Source organism: Aythya marila, assembly GCF_965140915.1.
Source record: "Aythya marila genome assembly, contig: HAP1_HAP1_SCAFFOLD_268, whole genome shotgun sequence".
In the NCBI taxonomy this organism is placed as follows: domain Eukaryota; kingdom Metazoa; phylum Chordata; class Aves; order Anseriformes; family Anatidae; genus Aythya; species Aythya marila.
In genome coordinates this window covers 109,931-126,536 of record NW_028136855.1, presented here as the reverse complement: position 1 = coordinate 126,536, position 16,606 = coordinate 109,931, and the positions used below count along the sequence as shown (strand labels likewise).

Genomic DNA, 16,606 nt, shown 5'->3' with positions numbered 1-16,606 from the left:
TGATCCTCCCTGATAATTGAAAGGAAGGCTGGGTGGGCTGACCCCCACCCCCATTCCTGGCAGCAAGTTTGGTCCACAACACACTGGAATAACGATTCTGCTCCCTCCCACCCCTACAGCTTCATCATCTGACACGGGTACAGTCAAAACAATGGCATACACGAGTAAAAGTCAAGAGTTGACATAGTAACTCCAGGATTTGGCTATCAACTGTCCGAGAAATCAGAACACCGAAGCTTCACAATGTGCCCAACATCGAGTTGTGCCAAGGGCGGAGGAAGGAAGAAGCTTTACATTTAAGCCTTCAGAGCATCGCTCCATCAGAAGATCCATTTGCAGCCACCATGGCGTGCCAATGGAGATCTTTCTGTGCCAAAAGAAGTGCTTTGTCCTCTCGATATCGAAGGTAACCACCTATAGTTACAGAACGGATGCACAAGACCTTAACTCTGACCAGCAGGGAAATTTAGGACAACTGAGCGCAGATCCTGCCAATTTCTACCACTTCGGACTGTGCTTTAAGTCTCATTGCAAAGCCTCAGTTAGAAAAAGGATCACCTCGGGGTATCCAACAAGAAGAACAGTTTTAATTTTTTTTTTTTTAATTATACCGTAGGACTACGCAGTTCAACTGTCAATCATCTCGGAGAGTTCAAGGAGGAGGTCATCCTCGTCCTTCCCTGGGTCTAAGTCGATTTCAGCTTCCAGCCTGCCTCCTGAGATTTCCCAAAGTAGCTTTTCAAAATCTTCATCCGCAGATAAGGGCACGTTCCCTGTGGAACTCAGCCAGCGTGTCCGTGCCTCTTCTGGCTGGGAAGAAGCTGAGGTCGAGGTCTCGAGATCCATCTCCATCTGTTCCTCAAATCTTTCCGGGCTTCCAAGACGCACTTCAGGTCTTGGGAGAGCAAGAAAGAACAATCGGGACATGCCATTTCTTAACGGGAAATCCCTTTCCTGCAAACCGGCTCTTAAAACTGTAGGCAAGCCCTCCTATGCTTCAATCTTACACAGGGATTGTTATCAATCAACCCAGGGCTACATTTAGAGCCCGATGTGTTACCAGGTACATTTTTCAGTCTGGGGGTTTATCTGTGAAGCCAGGGCACCTGGAGTTGAGGTGGCATTCTTGAGGACCAAAAGGCAGAGGACACTACTCATCATCTATCACCTCACGAGGAAGTAGAACTTCACCTCATCCTCGTTTAGGTATTCAGACAACCCAAGAAGTCACCGGAAAGCTGTGCTGACTTGCAGCATTTCAAGAAAGCCTAATTAAGCAATCCTGCTAGCTGCTAGAAAGTGGTTTCAGGTGACTTATTCCTTTGATGGATTTTGGCTTCAATTATCTCAGAACCCTCATTTTTTCCCACATGTGACAGAACTTGTTTCCCTGGGGATATACACTGATTAAGAAAAAGAACAAGTTGGGGTTGTCACCTGTTTTGGGGATTTTCTTCAAGTCTGATGGCTGGGACGTGCTCCGGCACGTCTGAAACACCCTAGAAAGCAGCAAAACAGTATTTATGACACATGGGTAAAAGATTCCTTAATAGCTTTTTCCTCCACACTGCTTCTCCTCTGGCATTGCGGAGCCGTGGCCAAAATACAAAACCAAGGTGCTCCTGAAGAAAGTTCACATTCACCTGGAGGTTACTCACGATCTGGTGTCTTTTAAGAACATGGCATTAATGGACAAAATCCCCCACACCAGAGAAATCACAGCATCAGAGTACCGGTTAAAGAGTGCCATTCATCTCATAAATACAGAAGGGTTCTACAAGCATCCTGGAGACAGCTACTGGATTTCTAAGGAAACAGAAGGCCTGCAGAACGTTTGAGTTTTCCACCTTTTCAAATAGAGGAGGGTAGAAATTTAACAAGGGATCCATCGCTGCATTAGCCCCTGGCCTTACCATGGCTGCTTTTCTGGCTGGAGGTCCCATCATGTCAGCATCAAAGGCAGTCTGTAGTTCCACAGCTGCTATGGCAGAGGGGTAACTCCCAGGTGCCTTACGTTTCAGTGCCTTCTTCTTGGGGAAAGTGACTTTCCCACGCGAAGGCTTCGCAGATGTCATAAAGTTGGCTAGAGTAAAAGGAAGAGAGAACTGATACAGTCTTGCTCTGCCTCAGGAAAAATCCAGGTTCTCTTAATCATTTCCACAGTCCTTCTACACAGTTAAATGCATTTGGCCAGCACAATTACACCGCCATTGCCTGGATTCTCAGGAATCTTTTCCCCATAGTAAACTCTGTCTACCAACAAGCCATACAAAGGAACAAAGAAACCGAAGAGCTACAGTAAATAATAATCCAGGACAAGGGAAACCTCAGACACATAGCAATCCTAAGTGCAAGCTAGGTTCACAAATATAGACAGCTTTTATATTTAAAGTCCTGCTCCCGCTAGGAAAGGAAAAAGCAGCAGTTATAGTAGGACAAGAGCGTATGCAACTGTTGTACCAGCTTCCTCTCCCTTGCAGTGATGTCCCACAGTTAAGTTGTTCTACAAAGTCCACATTTGTAGTGTCATTTTCTAGTCTCCCGTTCCTTACCTAACATCTGGCTGGCAGGAAAAGAAACAAACTAAGAAAAAGAAAGTACACCCTTCGCTTCGTAGCACTGCGTGGCAAAATGCACCCAGCCAGAGTTACGGCATGAGAATTGTCATCTTCTGTCTGTATTTCAGAAGACAACCTAAGTAACTCTTAACCTTCAACACTTACTTTTAGCTTCCTGGCCCTGAAATTGAGCTGCCACTTTCCCTGCTGGTTCAGTATTAAAGAAGCCAGCAGTAGATTTGACAGCAGCTTCCTCCTGCCGAAGCTTCTCTTGTTGTTCTCTCTGTTGCCACTTCTCCCACCGTCTCTCTTCAAAGCTCTTCTCTGGACATTTACGAGTTCCACTCTGCTGAGTGGGCTAGAAGGAAAGAAAAGTAGTGCATGAATAGGACAAAAAAAAAAAAAAAAAATCCGTGGAGATTTCGTTAAGAAAATCTGATCAGCAATCCCTCCAAAATGGTCTTGATGTGGAACAGCATATTAATCTCGTTCAGGTTACTGTTGGTTTTTTTGTTTGTTTGTTTGTTTGTTTTTTTCCCATAAAATTCTGCCTGTAACAAGAGCCATGCTTTACTATGGACGCAGTCTCACATATCTGCAATATCCACTATGGCAAGCTTCTTTAAACAGATAGGGTGTTCTGCTGTACATCTATTTATCACATTCTTTTTAAGCAGCAGAAAGTCATACGAGTTCCCCTATACAGTATCCACTGACAGATTGATTTCCTTGAACACAGAACTCTGGCCTTCTGTATTAAATCCTTCATGTCTGACAGATCAAGTCAGTAAGAACAAAAAGAATTCCCTCCACGTTAACTGTGTAGATTTCAGCTGGTGCTAACAGGGTTTCTTTGTTGCTGTGGTATAAACAGACTGATTCCAAGTTTGAGGATTACGGAGTTGTCTGGAAATGCTGCTGGCGATAGGATTTAGACTGCACTGCAGCTCCTACCAGCTGCTGAAGGGTAAGAACACACTCAAGAGGGTGGCACACGGTGAGTAACAAAACTTGTCAGAATTATCAGAAATTGTACGAATGTATGTGTGTCTTCACAGAGGACTCACCTGTACATCAGGTCCAGAGGAAAGTTTAGGAAAAGGCCGGTTCAATTCCACTGCCTTCTTTTCTTCTTTTTCAGGTGCTTTAAAAGAAGACAAAAAAAAGTGTTGTCAACGGCAGAAATAAAGAAAGCTGGGTACTTGTTTCCTTTGTGCATTTATTTCCTTGTGTCCCATGAGAGAGAGAGAGAAAGGCTACAATGTGCAAGCCATTCAGCATTTATCCATGAAGCAGATCCTGAGCAAACTGAACTTGCTCAATATGGGAAGCACCTCACTGGGGCAGGCATTAAAGCATCTTATTACCTGTTAGTTTTGTGCTCCATAAAGATTTCTGCTCTGCTGGGGCAGGTCCGGGTTGTGCTGAGGGAGCTGGCACATCTCCTTCACTCTGCTGCATCCGCAGAGCTTTCTCACGCTTTATTTCTTCCAAGGTTTTAACACGCACTTCTCCTTCTGGCTTGACTTTTCCTGCCGGCTCCTTCGCCTGCCCTTTGCTGGGCCCGGACAGAGCGAGCTGCTTCTTGGACTCACCCTGAATTTTGCTCTTGCTATGGCATTCTCCTGCTTTTTTCTTCTCTTCTACCAAGCGATTATTCTTTTTTTCAGACAAGGCTTCAGAGAAAGTTTGGATGCGACCTGCACGAGCAGCTCTTGCCCCTGCGCTGGAATCTTCAGTTTTACCGTGCCCTTCAGCCTCGGCTTTGGCTTGAGTTTCGCGTCTCTGAAGAGCTTTCTCACGACGGATTTCCTCCAGTGTTTTCACATGGATCTCTCCCATCGGCTTGGCAGCCTTCCCTGTCATCATCAAGAAATGAGGAGAAGCACCAACATTTAAAGAGAGTCCAGCAATATTTTAAGTCTCCAAAATTTGTCAGAGCACTAAGGAAAACTCATCTTGAGCGTTCCCAATAAAGCATCTTAGAACAATATCCTTAGAACAACATTCTCCTCCTCCTCTGAGCCACTTGTATTTTGAAGACCAGCCCTATCCAGAGAGAACTGCTACACAGAAATGCTGCTTTACTTTATTACTTTTTCAGACTGCATTTCAAATTCCTGCTCCTGGCAGTGGTTCTATTCTAATTGTACGTAACGGTTCACAGAAGCAGCTAAAAACCTCGACAAGGCACAAGTAGAAAATAAACACACGCCTAGAGCCAGAGTTCTGATAGTGGCTGTCAGAAGAGCTTCAGCACTCAACCAAGAGGCGTCAGTTCTTTGTTTTCGTTTAAATTAGTTTGTAGGGATGTATGAAAGCAGTCCAAGTTCGTGGAAAGGAAGGAGGAGAAAGCATATTTAATATCTAGCTGTTACCTCTCTCAGTACTGGTCTGTTTAGGAGGTAATCCCAGCCTGTCCTTCAGAGACTTGGGAACTCGAACTGCAAAACAGAAAAAGAACAAATTAGGGAGGCTGCATAATGTCAACTTCAGGTTCACATTTCAAAACAAGACAGGAAAGGTAACTTTGAATCCCAGTGATTACGACCTCAGCCAACATGCAAAAAGAAACATCACTGGAAAAGGACAAACAGAAAGACTAAATACAAAACCCAGGAATCCAATCCAGATGCCCGTTTAGTACCTGTCTCTCTCTTGGGTGCTTTGTCAGCATTTCCCGGAGCCTCTACCTTCTTCCCCAGCCTTTCAGCAAGGCTGCGCTTCACTGGAAGGCTGCCTACATCATCTTCAGAGAAAACAAGGAATATTGTAAGAACTTTTCTTTGCAGGAAGGTTTGAGAACAGTCAACAATAAGCTTCTCTTTTTCAAGCATATTTTCATAGAATTGCCTTTCAGCTGCTAAATGATTTAAATGATTTTTTTTTTTTTTTGCCATTTCTGCAGTCAACACAGATCTTCACTGCAATGTATTTTCCTTTCATACATCACAAATACTCTTTAATGCAGTCATATATAGAAGGCAGCACCTACGTAACAGCTCGTAAAAAGTTCTTACCCGCGGAGGCTTTCCGTTTTCCTTGTCTATCAGCAAGATCTACTCGAACCACAGGTTCCTCCCCTAAAACAAAAGGGAATTTTTTTTTCTATTTCACAGAAACCAGTAGCCAACAGAAATATTATCCTGTTAGCCCACGTCCAAAAAACCCTAGTCAGACACTGTTTTGACAGCTAAACCACATAAACTCATACTTTAACTATAATTAACATGGAAAAAAAATATTAATAGTCTCAGTGCTTGCTTCAAATTCCAGCTGAGATAGTAGAGAGTGAATCTGAGTCTGCTTGACACCTATACTTTGTGCAGAACAAAGCTGCATAAGCAAGCAGAATATTCTTAGGTACAAATGCTGAGAAATATTCCTTTCTAAGGTGAATGTCTACGAGTAAAAGTACTTCCACACTTTTTTCCCTTTAAAAGGCATTTGCACAGCTCTAAACAATTTATACACAAACTCCTGTCATACTGTGTCCACACCTGCCACTGTACGCCTCTTTAATGCTTCAGAAATTGCTTCTTATATAGCACTGGCTTCTACAGCTCGCTCTTCTCGTTACTCTTCTGTTTTTCAGTTACCCCCCTATTGGCATACTGACACTTTTTTTTTTCTCCTGCCACTGCACTTAACCTGAGCACCAAATCTTTCCAGTACAACCAGGGACTTTAAGCATAAAAGCACGTTTTGAACAGAAGGCAGCACCAGAAGGCTAACATGGGTGAATTGTTTTAAGTATTGCTTAACCCTCCAGTTTAGGAGTAATGAAATCAAAACAAAAGCATTCATTATTACCTTTCTTGGAAGACACTGTCACAGTTCTCACCACTGTCCGGACATTTTCCTCTTCTGGAGCAGGAAAAATCATAGAATCAACGGGACGAAGAGAAGATCTTGAAGAACCTTCTGTTCAGAGCAACCAAAACATAAGGAAGTTTACCCAACATAAAAAACTATCACAAAGAACAAAAAACTTTAAATGATTTGTTACTGTCAAAAATACAGCAAGCAGAGCACGTAAAGAAGAGAGGTGACTAATTTGCCTCTGGTTGCCCTTTGAACTCCCATTTAGAATACCAGCTGGCTGAGAATCAGGTTGCTTTATGCCCCCAGCTAAAAATGGAAGTCTGTCCCTCAAGCAGCTCCCAGTCACCATCACCTGCCGTGAACAGGATAAGAAAGTAGGCAATATTAACTCACCACCGTGTCTCTTATTTTTTTCCTTCATCTTCTGCCATTTGATTTCCTCAAGTGTTTTTATTCCAAAATTCAGATTGCCCTCTGAAAACAGGAAACAGTTCGTGAGACAGGCTTAGAGGCACTCACTGAGGACCACAGGTCCTCAGGCTTCTTAGCGCTCAGGAACTTTCTGAAGTATTTCGAATAAAGCCTGTCAACACTCCTCACAAGTGAAAGAGCCATAGAACCAATGGCATTTTGCCCCTCCTTTCATCCTTCAGGGTTCAAAATGTAGTTTTAATTTTAATCCATTTACACGATATTAGATCCATATTTTAATCCATTTACACGATATTAGATCCCTCTATCGTTAGATATGGCTTATCAACAGTGGTTGCAAGGCTGCACGTGCAGCCATTTAAACTCCATGCTGTGGCCCTGTTTTGTTCTCCAAAAGTAAAGAAAAGGAGTTCACCTTTCTGACCCAATGGGCACATGATGGTATTAATGGCAGAAATGAGATCATGGAAATAACCGACTCCATTCAGCACCCCTACATTTTGTTGTGTTTTTACACCACGCTGCTTTTGACTTAACTGTCAAGTTCTTCTGATTTATCCTACTAAGGTGCTGGCATACCTTGTTTAGTAGTAATAGAACTGCCTTTCCGAGTGGAAATCACCCGTAATCCATTTTTGCCTTCCGCAGCTGGATGCTGGACGGGAGTTTTAGTTTCTTCTCCTTCCTCAGAAAGTTGGTCTGAAGGGGAAAAATCGATTCAGTTATGCATAGACCAGGTTGGTCATGATTACGTAGCTCATGCAGTGACACTTCAGCCCATGGTTCATATAAAAAACTTTGTTGCTGTTTTGTTTTTGTTTTTTTTTTTTTTTTTTGTTTGTTTGTTTGTTTTTAAACAGCTACACTGACCTGATGAACTCCTAAGTAGAATACACTAGGACAAAACATCTAGGACTCTAGATTCTCTCTGCAGCTTTAACTACTACACAACACATTGCTCTTCAGACAGAAAAAAGAAATTTCCTTCCTAGTTTCACATAGAACTTTACACAAAAGACCAGCTAAAGCCAGGAGTGGTTCTAAGCTTTCCTCCAACGTTTCAGCTTCTGTCCACTGACTGCCAGACAAAGCCACCAGTGACCTGGCCAGACTGCCTGCCCTATCGCTAGTCAGACCTCAGGTCATCTGTGATTTATACATTCATTTACAGCACAGATTCCTTCCAACAACCAAAGATTTAACACATTCATTTACAGCACAAATTCCTTCAAGAAACAAAGATTTACACAATCATTTACAGCACAAATTCCTTCCAAGAACCAAAACATGCTCACCATCATCACCTTCATCATCATCTGCAGCATTGATTACAACTGGAGGGTGTGTAGGGCTTGGGACATTTTCAGAGTTTTCCACTTTCGTCACCCCCTTAGCTGTGGAGAGGGATTTGACTGGACAGAAAGTTTGTTTTGCTGCAGTGACATCTGAGCCACTTTCAGATCATCGTCCGCGGACTCAGGCGGACTTGGCAGTGTAGCTAGAGGAAGAGGAGGATCATCGGTAATATGGCAGTTTAAAACTTTGACCACAATGCAAAGAGATGGTAGCAAAGGCAGATAACCCGCACAGACAACGAATTCAGCATCTCCTTTTGCCCATCCCATCACTGCTTACACCGTGAACAATGATTTCCCTTCCAACAACAACACATCTCCCTACCACCCAGCAAAAGAGGAAACAACAGGAAGCAAACTGCAAGGCAAACATCACACAAAGCAAAGAGAAGCTGAGCACGAAAGCAGAAAACAAACACCAGCAGTACACTCGGTGCAGTACACCTATGACTGCAGACCTTTTCCTGCCCTCACAAATGAACAGTTACCTGACGCCCCCTACAGGATTGGCACCCACTAAGTAATACTCAAAATTAATTCTTCAGCGCTTAAAGAAAAAGGACCTAAACTCACTCTTGCTTGGTGGTAAGAATTGTCCATCGATGTAACGTCCCTTTGCATGATGAAAAGCACAGTTGGCTTTCTGACAGCCTCCCGGCTGGTTCTCCCAGTAGCAAGGAATCTCACTGCGCTTTTTCTGAAGACAGAAAGAAAGAAAAGCTCGTGATAACATGCACCTGAGGCTTGCAAAGAGATGCACAGCTCCAGATCGTGACAGCTGTCACAACACAGTGCTGAAACATCATTCCAAAGGTCAGTTTCTCAGTTAAGTGTAGTATTTCTGGGCATATTCACAAAGTTTGCATAAGCTGTAACCACTATGCACACTTAGTTTGGTCATCACTCAGTTTGAGAAGACAGGCACTCTCAGACATCAGTTGAGGGTGGCTTAAACTAATACACCTAGGATTATACTAGGATTATTCAGAGGCAAAAAGAACATCTGAAATTGCCTAGGTTAACCCTGTCTAGAACTACTTCTTGGAGACTTAGTTCTGCTGCACCTTTAACTTTCCCCACTTCCTACCCCAGGCAGCTACAACAGCGTTATCTGAAGGACTGTGGGTCAGAAGACACCTGATAGTTCATTATCAAGCCTGCTCCCATGAGGATAGAACAGCCTGTTTATTACCCCCCTGCTCCAGCAGGTTTTAGCAGTCTATTTAACAGCTATTCTGCATCTCTTGAGAAAACTGTCAGCATCTAATAAAAAAAAATAAACAAATATCTTGCTAAGACATACCTAAGGCATTGATTTTATTTCCCTCTGCTTCCTCCCACCCCCTCTCTTGGTAACAGAAACCAGTATGATTTTGAAGCAAACAAATCTATCCTGCAAAAGCACAATCAGTACACCTACGGCACTGAAAAATGCTTTTGTGGATTTATTTTGAGAACACATTGTTAGGCACTCACGTCAATTTCCATGTGTCTGAATCGGCAGACATTCCTGAAACAACGACCCTCCTGCCACAGCTTGCAGACCGTCTCATTGCCCAGAGCAGCTTCGCAGTGGCGGTAGGCACATTTGTCTCCCTGGAACCAAAAGGAAACCAACAAGGAAAATAGAGTACAGCCTCAAAAATGGCCATGCTGCTGCCTAATGGTGCTACAACTGAATTCACAATCTATCTGGTTCTCAAGTTAACCAAAGACCAGTGCGCTTCCTCCTCCTAATCTACTCCTTCCTGAAAAAAAAGGGGAAAAAAAAAGCAAAGCAAAGGAAAGCCAGCCATACCGTGGTACAGGTAGAATAGAAATAGAAGTAGCAATCGTCTCCTTGTTTAGACATGCCGACGAGTTCTGCTAACAAGCTCGGGTTCTCTCCACAGGGACTTCCTCTGCTCTTGGAGAGAGCTGTCTTCACCCTTGCTTGGGCTGAAAGTCTTCTACTGGCTTGTGGTCAGTGAAATCTTCTTTTTAAAAGTAACCCGAAAGAAAGTAACAAGTGAAAAATAATGAGGAACGAACATTTTTCCAGCTTTCTTCAGTTAATCAAATCAAGTTATCAGTCTCTCAAAAAGAGCAAAGCCTTGAAATCAGCTGTTACATGAACTAACTAAATATTAAAGTTCTGTAAAGCTGCCAGGAGCTTTGTCAGCAAGCGTTCTCTTCCACATCCTCAATAATATGACTTGGAGCACATCTGGAAGCCTGAAAACGGAGTCACTCCTTAAAAAACCACCTGATGATACATGCAAGTCAATAATCAACTATGGCTACAAATAACTTCTCTAGAACACAGTTAGGACGCATTAAACAGCACGTTCCAGGCCCTGTGGGTCTTCGATTTCACCTACCTGGACAACCTCAGCAAAGTTATCGATCTTCAAAGGCTTCCAGTTAACTGCTCCTGTAGGCCGAACCAAGACTGAATCCGTGAATTAATAATAAAGGGGTAGGAAGAATTTTCCTCCTCACTTTGCCAAGGGAACCTCTCATCCACAATTCAAACATAGGATGCGCTTTTAAACAGCTTATAACTAAGAGAGGAAGCAAGTCCATTTGAATGCTCTCTCAGACTGGATGCAGCCACGGTTAGTTAGCTCTTCAAAAAAATAAAAAACAAAAACCAAACCAAAACAAAAACAAAAACAAAAACAAAAAACAGCGCATTTAGAGATGAACTCGTGATTCAAAGTGGCTGCAAAAATGAGGCTCCATCTTCCACAGCCGGACAACTTTTTTTTTTTTTTTTTTAATTTAAAATTCAGCATGTTCCAATCTCTGGTCTTCAAGATTTCTTCACCTATTAAGAAAACACAAAAACCTTTCCCCGTCTTTATTACCTGTACAGCAAAAAACATACCAGTGCATCTAAATCCACAGATGTGCATATGCATACACACATCTGTGTTTATACACACACGAGGAGGGAGTGAGAGAAAGTTAGCGAGAGCGACAGTGAAAATCAGAATTTTTGCCTTTTCGACACAGAGAGCGCGTAAAAATTCTCTCATTTTGAGGGAACTAGAAAAAAATGGAGGCTCTACAAAAGATTTTGATGAGTATGCCTTCGAGGCCGATGCTTTGTAACATGAGGGATCTGGGGGCCAGCACACAAACATGCATACGGGTGTACATGCATACAGGATAAACATATCTATACACACAAGCGTGCACAGTATATGTTGTATGATCTCCATATCGAGAACAACTCGTAGCCCTGATCAGACATGTAGAGTTGCAATCAATTAACAGCAGCAAGACAGCAGATCAAGGGTACAGCAAGCTTTGAGAGGCAGGGGAATGCTCACTTTGCCAGTGGCACGGCTGCATGATACCAAGGATTTTGAATTACTTTGATTTTTTGGAAGCAATTTGGTTTTTCTTTCTGCGCTGTAGCTGTGGTGGTTTTACCGTGCTGGGCAGCTAAACCCCACAACCGCTCTCTCACTCCCCCTCCTTTAGATGAGGAGGGGGAGAAGTAAAGCAAAGAACAACTCACGGGTTGAGATAAGGATAATTTAATTAAAGGGAAAAAATTATAATAATTAAATAAAGACTACCATGAACTAAACAATTTAACTAAGGGGAAATAAAAAGGGAAAGAGGAAAAGGGAGGGGAAAAGGAAAAATAAAAAGAAGGGAGGAAAACAAACAAACAAAATAAATGAAGGCTATATGGAAGTGCAGAGGAAAGAAATTACTCTCTACTTCCCACAAATGAGCCATGATTGACCACGTCCTTGAAGCAAGGCCTCAACGCACGCAGCCGGTGTTCGAGAGGAGGACCGACGTTTTCCCAACGAGAGCCCACCCCTCCCCTCTTCTTCCTGTTTCCACCTTTTATTGCTGAGTGGGACATCACATGGTAAGGAATATCCCTTTGATTGGTTTAGGTCAGCTGCCCTAGTGATGTTTCTCTCCTCACCTTTTTGCCCACCCCCTAGGAGGGTTAGAGAAAGGCCCAATGCTGTGCCACTGCTGCTCAGCAGTAGACACAACACTGGTGTGATAACACTGCTGTTCCAGCTACAAGTACAGAGTACGGCACTGTATGGGCTGCTGCAGGGAAAGTAAACATTCCAGCCAGACCCAGTACAGTAGCAAATACCACAGGTTTGCCATCACGTGCTGTTCCCTAATCCATATATCCATCATCATCCATTGCTGCAGGATCATGAAAGGTTAGAGAAGACGACTTAGGTCCAATTTAACAGCCAATGAGTTTTCGATGAGCAGAGCTGCAACAGATTTTATTTCGCCACAAGCATTTTTTTTTCTTTTTTTCTGATATGAAGTCAGAAATTTTGATTTTTTTTTTTTTTAAAGACACTAAATGTCACAAAACCTGCAACCAGTTCAAATTAGAGTGATTCTGAATCCTTTCATTAAAACGCTGCACATTTCTGTGCAAATTATTTCTGACTCTTCTGGACAAAAGTGGATGAAATAGTTCTTACAAATTAATAATGAAAGGTTGGAAGCTTTTACTCACACAAACACCAGTGAATTTTCCAGGAAATATTGTTTTGGCAGGGAATTTTCCCAAATCTAAAATAAAGAGAGGAAAAGTTGGGTTCTCATATTAGTTACTGCTTTTGACTGCTGGACAAAGGGAATAAAAACAGTAGTTAAGTGCAAGGTTTCCTTCTCTTCTTTAGTATGGATAGGAATCGTCACTTCGGACCTTTAGCACCTTCAGAAACACACCCAGTGCCATGCAGGTTCCTCTGCAGCTACTTCTAACAATTACTGGTGCTCCTTAGCATGAAGTTTGACTCAAAACACTCTCCAGATTTAGCTCTTTTGACTGCCCAAGGAGCTCATCATTTTGCTTGTTGCCTTCCATTTTCCTGAACACACCGGGAACGCTGTTCAGAATCTGAATGGATCTGGTCTAAGGAATGGGAAGAAAGCAAAACCAACGATACCTTGCAGTATTCCAAATTCCAAAAAAGCAGTCTCATTTTAAAAAGGACCTCAAAAGCTTTTTTTTTTTTTAAACTGACATCTGCCAACATAGCAATCCAAGCGCTAAACCAACTGAAGTTGCCCCTGAAAGCCTGAATAAAAATGAGTAACTCTGGTGCACTCAGCAGGTCTGTAATAGAAGTTGGTAAGGGTTTTAGATTTCTATTTTTTTGCTCCAGGGTGCTGGTAAAATTTTTGCATTAAGAGATTTTGAACCTTTTGTACCAAAGAATTAGAGATGCGCTACAGTGCCAGTAGCTGGGGGTCTGGAAATACACACCAACAAGTGTCATAAGCTTTGCCTTCGCTGAAGGAAGATGAATAGTACAAAGAAAATCTGTCTAGTTTGTTTTACAGGCTTGTCTTTCTCAGTACGGAACAAACTGACCTCCCTGGTCTAACTTTGCAGTGCCTATTCTGCCTTTGTCCTGCAGAGAAGAGCAAGAAAGGAACAAATCTATTTTTGCACCCCAAAAACGCATTAGAGGAGGATTATCACACCCACCTAAGGGTACTTCCTTGTTTGTTTATAAAGCACAAAGCATTTCTCTTGGACAGTCTCTGTTGCTGGCCTCTTTTGTGCCTTCCATTTATAATAAAGATATTAAGATGCTTACCCCTTGCTTGTATTTTTTTGTTTGTTTGTTTTTGTTTTTTTTTAAAGAACAGTGGAAGTGGAGAGTCGGATGACAAGCAAGAACAAACACTAGAAACTCCTTGTTCTGCCCCTGCTTTTTAATCACCCAGCATCACCCCGGCTGCAAAACAGCCTCTGCTGATTTACCTGCTTGTTAAAGCACCCCACAGGCTGCAAGTGCGGTGTGCTAGGTGTCAAGTTATATTTAACGGTGCACACGTAACCATTCATCTTCCCACAGTCGAAGCACAGAACAGCCTCTTGCTAACAGAACTCATCCCTGCTGCTGCAAGAAACCTCAAGGCCTGCAGGAAAACCTCAAGCTAAGAGTTCCAAAGCAAAAGCAGAAAACGCATCATTTGTACTCTTTCTATTTGAGGGAATTCTAGCTGCTAAACGCTGCCTACATCTGAGGGCACGTTCTGAGGCTGCCGGGAAGGACACTCAACACCCACTGACAGCAGGAGTGCAAAGATGCCAGCCAAGAAGGCAAAGGTTAGAGCTGAACGCTGCCTCAGCTTCCTCCAGCAGCCAGCTGGGGGTCACCTTTCACCACGCTCTCTGAGACTCGGAGCCCCGAGTTACCGCAGCCGCCACGTACAGCTGCTCCTTGCTGGCCCAAACTATTTGAAGAGTCTTCAGACTTCAGGGACCTGTTTTACGACAGCCTCAAGATCAAATTCATCTGTTCCTGAAGGCGCTGATCGTCCTGCTGTTTCTGTAGCTGTCAAAGAACAATCCTGAACTGAGGCACTCGTCTGATCAAACAGTGCTTCGGCACAGATTTCTCTTTAGCTTGACACATCAAGGTGAAGAGGAATCGATTCTTGCAAGCAACCTCTCAAGCAGGGATCTGATAAGGTGACCAAAACGACAGATCTGTTGTGCAGATCTGAGCACGTCACTCTGCAGGGAATCACTTTCAAGCCTAAGATGTTTCACCCATCTCCCTGCCCCACAGCGACACAAGGAAAGCTCTTAAGCAATTGCTAGCCTCTCCTCAGTGCTCACGAGTCCCAAATCACTAATTTTACAATATATAAACCATGGCAGCTGGCACCTAGTTGGCACACGGTGACACTGCACACGTTGGCAGTGCTGTCAGGAACTGGAAAGTCAGGGGTGAGGGGGTTAAGGGAAAACCACACATCAGTTTAGCAACTTGGCTCCCGTAGGATACTTCCTACGGCAGGAGTTTTAGCAAAGTCCCTCCCTCAGAGGGACCTGCCGGCTAATTAAAACAGGACTTCTGCTGGAGCAGTCAGAAGGCAGCAGGGTATCAGGAGATATCCAGTAGGCATCACCGTCAGTCTGTGGCAGTTTGGGGTCCAGGTATCAGTGGTTATGCGTGGTTTTCTCTGCTTCACTTTCTCCAAAGCTGTGAAAAAATAGTTCTTTTACAGTACTGTACAGTCACACGTTACGGATGGAACCAGCTGCATCAACTTCCAGTACGACGGTGTTGGAAAAAGGTGCCTTTGGTGGTCAGGAGCACAACAGCTCTGGTGAGGTGTTATTTAAGTGTGTTCTTACATCTGAGTTTCCTCATAGCAGTATGTAGCTGAGGGGGTCCAGGTTTCCCAGGTAAGATTGATGGTTTTTCTCCTACCAAGCACCAGCTCAGTATACAAAGCTCTGTTAATAACACCCAAGCGTGTAGATGTTAAACTGAAACGGCTTTTAAACCTATTTGTTGTTACGAAAATAGCTTAATACACCATCTTCACAGGGTAAAAATTCACATGGAAGGACAAAAAAACCCAGAAGCGCTTCCTGAGCTTCAGTTTACCAACAGCACCATCGGATTTAGATCCTGGCCTGGCAGCCAGGATACAGGGTCTGTAAGCATTGCTGCGATGTGCAAGTGCCAAGGCAGGTTTCTGGCCTGCCCTGAATAAAATACCTTTTTTTTTTTAATACAAACAGCGTGCCAGGTACGCTGTAATGCCAATGTGCCAGCTCAATAGAGGATGTCAAACAACAGAGGCGTTTATCCTAATTTCTGGCATGAAAACACTTTTAACAGCATTCTTTTCATGAAGAAACCCCTCTCTATCTTCTCCAATGCTCCAGGATCTGCAGCAGCCGCGCTGGTACAACCCACACCTTTGCCAAATCTTTTCAGTAACTGTGCTTTACCTCGGCAATGTTGAGGTCACTCCTCTTCCTCCTCCAGCTGAGCAAGCAGCTCGCTGGCTCTGCCACACCGCAGGTGCGGAAGCGAAAGCTGGGAACACAGGAGTCAAACTCTCAGTGCTCACGAAGCCACCAGGGCAGAGGGCTGACACAGAGGCACCCCGGATCCGCTCTCCCTCCCCGCTGCGAGGCTCGCAGCAGCCCCAACCCGAAGCACACACAATGCTTCGCATGGTGATGTCACCGCTGATTCTGAGTCCCCACGTGAGGATCCGCTTCACCACTCTCAACGTTGGTGTTGGTTTTTGATTTTTGTTTTTTTTTTTTTTTTCTTTTAAACATTCTCAGCTTATGGGAAACCATCAGGTAAACCACAGATCGCTAGGGAAGAAGGCCCACACGAGGGAAGTCCGTGCTTTTCTTCCAGGCAGTGGCATGTGCTTTAACACGCCGCGTTCGACAAAGCAGCTCTCCCCGTTTTGCTCAGTGGCAACAGGCACGACTGCAACGCACACAGGTGTAGGCAGCACCTGCAGGTCCCAAACCCTTAACCCGTTTTTAGAGAGCACCAATTTTTTAAGTAGTGCTTTTCCCTTAATCCATGACCCCTTCTTTCCTTTATTTCTATCGGGTGGCTCTCCTCCATTTTCCTCCTCAGTGTCTGAGCAGACACTGGGAATCGTTTC

At 43.7% G+C, this 16,606-nt stretch overlaps 1 pseudogene across 1 annotated transcript; it reads right to left on the bottom strand.

Annotated features, from left to right (window-relative positions):
- Positions 1–5,766: 5,766 nt before the first annotated feature.
- LOC309891422 (zinc finger CCCH domain-containing protein 11A-like) lies at positions 5,767–10,022 on the bottom strand (annotated as a pseudogene). Its single transcript has 7 exons — positions 9,969–10,022; positions 9,647–9,766; positions 8,744–8,867; positions 8,111–8,313; positions 7,395–7,514; positions 6,777–6,857; positions 5,767–5,777 (listed from the first exon to the last, which is right to left on the bottom strand). The product of its transcript is annotated as a zinc finger CCCH domain-containing protein 11A-like (transcript).
- Positions 10,023–16,606: the final 6,584 nt, after the last annotated feature.